This window comes from Hippopotamus amphibius, chromosome 1 (genome assembly GCF_030028045.1).
Source record: "Hippopotamus amphibius kiboko isolate mHipAmp2 chromosome 1, mHipAmp2.hap2, whole genome shotgun sequence".
Lineage (NCBI taxonomy): Eukaryota > Metazoa > Chordata > Mammalia > Artiodactyla > Hippopotamidae > Hippopotamus > Hippopotamus amphibius.
In genome coordinates, this window is record NC_080186.1 from 42,597,718 (window position 1) to 42,603,212 (window position 5,495).

Genomic DNA, 5,495 nt, shown 5'->3' on the forward strand with positions numbered 1-5,495 from the left:
TCTAAGAGTTGTGACTCCAAAGCTTCTCTTTCTGTTTCTGTTTGCAACCCTCCCACCCCATTTCTTCACTAAATCATGGCAATAGGATTAGGGTAAGATAAGGTCAATTAATGTTCTATATTTACATCCAGCATATAAACTTCTGTTTTCCAACATGTGTGCAAATCTGGGTAACAGACTGTGTGTCATAAATATTAATTATGCCTTTTCACATGGTTATTTGAAGATTACATATTAAGCCTGACCTTAGTGCTTACTGGAGTGATGATTGATGTGGTTCAACCAAGAGGTTATTTTACTTGGCATCAGACTCCAACATGCTAAGTCAAAGACCCATTCCAATACTTGTCCCCTGCAATGCCTTCATGAAAATTAGAAAAAGGTATATCCTCTGGGCGGATACAGGCCCACACCAGGTTTCAGTGGCTTGGAGAGTAGAGCAGGGTCTGAATTTCAGCTGCCACTTGTTTCCTGCTTCGGGCACCTTTGTGACATATACAAAATGTGTGACTCTATGTTCTGGCCTTGCCTGGTTATTGGTGTTCTATTGTTAAATTCAGAACAGAGCCCGTGGACACAGACCAGAGAAGCTAGTTTCCGTTTCCTGCTCCCCACATCCCTTAATTATAACATATTCTGTGACTTATTGTTCGAACACTAAGCAAATCATCCTCCTTCTTTGTCTTTATTTTCCTCTCTCTGAAAGCTCCAGGGACTATTCCTTTCTACTCTGGAATATAGAGCCCCATTTGTCAGGAATAAGTTTGGCAAGCATAATATTCTATCTGTAATTTCATCTGCCTTAGGAAAATGACATTTTTTTGTTTGTTTTCTGTTTTTTTTTTCAGTGCACAAACCATTTTGAAACCCTAATACCAGGAATAAAGAGAAAGAGGGAGAGAAAACATTGCTGACACTCCTGTCTCCTACCATATAAACTGTTTTTCATTTCTCCACGTAACCTTGATGACCATTGTCTCCAAGTTCCTAAATTCCAAACTCTGTCAATGTATGTCATTTTTTTCATTGTTTTAATGAGAGAATACAATTCATTTTATTTTCTGTACTTTTTACTAAATAGCATGTTCCCCCCAAATTTCATGTTTCACTCATGCATATATCCAACAAACAATAATAATTTGCCAGGTTCTATTCTAGATGACAGGATTTGGTAATGAATATGCCAAAGCCCTTACCCTGTGGACTTAATTCTGGTGAGAGAGACATACAATGAACAATGCATATATAGTAAGATGTCAGATTCTATAAAGCAAATTAAAGCAAGGCAATGGAACAGAGAGTAATTTTGTAGAGAGTGACCACTTTAGAAAATACCTCTTGGAGTAAATACACAATTACTTAATATTTCCCTATGATCAAACATTTAGATTGCTGTTTCTGAGATTGCCTATCAGTGAAATATATGTTTATTTTTTATTTAAAATTTCCCTTTAGAATAAAACTCGAAAAGAGGACTACAGGCAGTTTTAGCTCCTGGTTTTACTGTAAAGGTTGTAATCACCACAATTTATGCTTCAGAGGGCAAAATGTTAGCAAGACAGGATTCTGGGAAGACGGCAAAGTAGAAAGCACCAGGATTCTATCTCCCTACCTAGACAACAGCTGCACTAGCAGAATCTGCCTCCTGTAACTATTTGGAACTCTGGAGGCTATTGAAGGCTTGCTTATGACTTCGAGGGGAAGATTTGCTTCTGATCACAGAGGTGCAGACAAAGAGGCAAGCAGTCATTGCTGCACCTGCCACCCTGATGCAAGCCCCTACCCATATAGCTAAATTCCAGGGGATTTAGAGGGCTGGCGCCCTTATTCCACCTCCACCCACCCCCATTTTTCCCTCTGATGGAACTGAAGGGAGAAATAGAGGGCTCAATTCTGGGGTTCTTTCAGATGTTTGGATTTCCTCAGAGAAAGACAGGATGGCCACAAGGAAAAAAGAAACAAACCACAGCAACATCTAAGCCCTTGAAAGGATGCGGGGGTGGGGGGGGGGGTGCGGGGAGGGAAAACAGCAGCCACTAACCCGATCACTTGTGTCTTCTTCCCCTTCACACCTATCGTGAGCACCCCACCAGCCCACACTGCCTGGGACTTGAAATCTGTGGCTGAAGGACCATCACCACATAACTTCAAAAATAATTAACAACCCTCCCTTCCCAAACCCACCCAGATTCACTCATCTAGCATTTACTATTTTTAATCCACTCAGAACTTTTTTTTATGACCCCCCCTCCCCCCAAATGGAGTTGTGGTGGAGAGAATGCATACTGAGTTGCCCTTTGTTTTTTTTAGAGACTTTTTGATCCAATGAGGCCCTGCAAATAATTGAGTTTTTGGTTCTGGTTGGTTGTTTTATTTTTTTTCTCCAAAATTTTAACCCCCTCCCACCACGAGCCGGATAAAACCTTGATCATGAGTTTAGATCCCATAGACCCCAAAGAGATTCCTTAAGCTTAAGGAAGCTGGATACCTTCCTTAACCCAGATGGGGAAGTTGAGAGTGTGGATGAGATTTCAAAGATCTTCAGTCTTATAAGGAAACACGAAAGATAGTGAGTTGATGCACTTACCTGAACATTCTCCTGCAGACCTGTTCACCAGAAATATAGGTCAAGTTTACTGATGTTGGTAGTTACAAGTTTCTTAATAATTGGCTGACATATTCGAAGGCAACCAACAACATTCCCCCTTGCAGCAAATTCTGCTGACCCTGCATCATCTACCACTCACTGTTGACCATCTCAAGCAGCACAATCAGCCAAACTGTGAAGCAACTGAGCAAGTCAAGTGAGGATGAAGAATTCTGGAAATTGGCCTCTGTCCTTTTCAGCAACTGGATGACTGTCATCCACTCCCAAAACAGTACCCAGCCTGCTGAGAAAGATAAGAAGAAATGGAAAGAAGAGGGAAAGAGTCAAACCACCCCTCCTGAGTGACTGTTGACTGAGGTGAAGGCTGAGACTCAGACTGAGGGGGCCCCGAGAAGAAGAAGAAGAAGAAGCCCAAGTCTCTCTGAACCTTGGCACGCAGTCATGCCACGTTCTGTTCCACTGGACTAGAGCTGGAGACCCCATCTTTGGTGTCTGTGAAGAAGAATGCCAGTGCAGTGGTGGTTTCTGACAAGTATAACCTTAAACCCATTCCCCCTCAAGCATCAGAGTTCCTCAGCTGCCCCAGGAGATGCTGCACCTGCTGTAGAAAAGAAATACAAGCCACTCAATACGACACCCAACATCACCAAAGAGATCAAAGTGAAGATTATCCTACCATAGCCTATGGAGAGCCTGGGCTTTCTAGATGCACTCAATTCAGTCCCTGTTCCAGGCATCAAAATTGAGAAGAAGAAGACGGCACTGTTGTCCACAGCTGCCAAGTCAAGCCTGTTTGAAAAGAAAATGAACACAGAACCAAGCACAGCCAAACCTTCTTCCCCAGAGCCAGCACCTCCTTCTGAGGCTATGGACACAGAACGTCCAGGGTCCCCAGTTCCCCTTGTTGAAGTCCCAGAGCTCATGGATACTGCCTCAAGGACTTTGGCGAGTCAGGTAAGTGAAAGATACTGTCAGACCAACAGGTGTTTGAGATAGCCCGGCATCTGAGCCGTGACAACCTGGAGCAGAAGGTGCCCTGGGTGTGCCCCCAGTTCCTGGTGCTGCTCTCACCTCTCATCACCTCTGGAAGCAACAGCCAGGATTGGTACATCCAGGCTTAGCAGGAGAAGGGGATCCTTCAGGAGCTCTTCTTGAACAAGGAAATTCCTCACGAGCCTCATCCTTCGCCAACAAAATTCATCCCCCTAGATGAGGAATGTTCCATGGATGAGTCCCCATATGTTGAGACCCTGGAGCCTAGGGGGGTCTGTGGTTCACCCAATGGGGCAAGTGGTTTCGAGTTGCCTCCTGTTCTGGCCAATCTTTTGGGAAGCATGGGTGCCAAGAAAAGCCCCCAGGGTCCTGGAGAAGGAGGCATCAATGTGCAGGAGATCCCCTCTCCATCATGGGTAGCCCTAACAGTCATCCCTCAGAGAAACTGCTGAAGCAACCAGACTACTCAGACAAGATCAAGCAGATGCTGATGCCACAGAGACTCTCAGGCCCTGGTCTGATAGCCAATGGTTTTCTACTGGGAGGCCCTGGGGGCCCCAAGGGCATGCAGCACCTCCCCCCTGGACCTAAGGGACCTATGCCAGGTCCTGATGGAGGCCCTGTGGGCCCTGGTGGGCCAGTGGGTCCACGTCTCCTGGGTCCCCCAACCCCTCCCAGGGGTGGGGGGGGGTGATACCTTCTGGGATGGCCCAAGTGACCCCATGCAGGGTGGCCTGATGCAGGGGGGACCAGGACCAAGTCCTGGACCATACCTAGAGGCCATGGTGGCCAAGGAGGAAATGAGCCTCTTTCTCTTCCTCCTCATTCTAAGGGGCCAAAGGAGGTCGCTCTGGAGGAGGACCCTCAAATGGATGAGGAGGCCCTGGTGGGGGCATGGTTGGAGGCGGTGGGTATCGTCTTCTTGAAGGCCCTAGTGGAGGAATGGGTGCTGGTGGTGGACATTGGCCCCATGAAGGCCCTGGATATGGGGTGCCCCATGGCCATGGCCTCATGATGTCCCTGGTCACTGAGGCCACGACCATTAAGGGCCACCCCCTCATGAGCACTGTGGCCATGATGGCCCTGGCCATGGAGGAGGGTGCCATTGAGGGCATGATGAAGGCCACAGCCATGGAGGAGACATGTGAAACCGCCCTGTTTGTTGGCATGTTATGATGAAGGGCAACTGCCACTATGAGAACAACTGTGCCTTCTACCACCCAAGTGTCAATAGGCCCCTCCTGTCCTAGGGACCACCTGCCCACCCCACCCACACACACCCCTGTGGACTGCAGCCTTGCTCCTTCCATTCTTTTATGGCTTCTCTGAGGCCCATTTTCCCCTTTCCCCAGCTGATGAGGAGCCGGCCCCCTCAGTGCCCACCTGCCTGGGATCCTGGGGGTTTTCTGATCACTGGTGCACATTGATGTACATATTTTCCTCCAGTCTGGGGAGGAGAGAGACAAGATGCATTTTGTACCCTGCACTGCTCAAGAGGAGACCCAGTTGGCTTCACTGTTTGAGGAGATTTGCCCTGTATCCCAAGCCCCTTTCTGGTCTTACCTTTTATGCCTGAGAACCTAAAACTGGTTATCCTGGAGAATACCTCTACTTTCCTATTCTGGGTCCTACACATGCACACAGAATTCTTATGCAGGATAAGCTGCACTTATGAAGTCATCTCAGCTAAGTTCATTCTTCCTCATGGGGTGGGGAGATGGTAAAAGGGGTATCGTGTATCCCACTGCACTGAGAGGTCTCAATCCAGCTGGATTTGAGTTCTGGAACACATATCATCCCAACCCCTCCCTTGACACAAGCTTTACATTCTGAGTCCTTTCTCAAGTAAGACTTTGCAATCTTCCATGAGCACCCAAGTTTGCATCATGGGTCT

General features: G+C 47.0%; 1 pseudogene; it reads left to right on the plus strand.

Moving 5' to 3' along the window:
- The first annotated feature begins 966 nt into the window (after nucleotides 1-966).
- On the plus strand, nucleotides 967-4,295 carry LOC130858475 (serine/threonine-protein phosphatase 1 regulatory subunit 10-like; annotated as a pseudogene).
- Nucleotides 4,296-5,495: the final 1,200 nt, after the last annotated feature.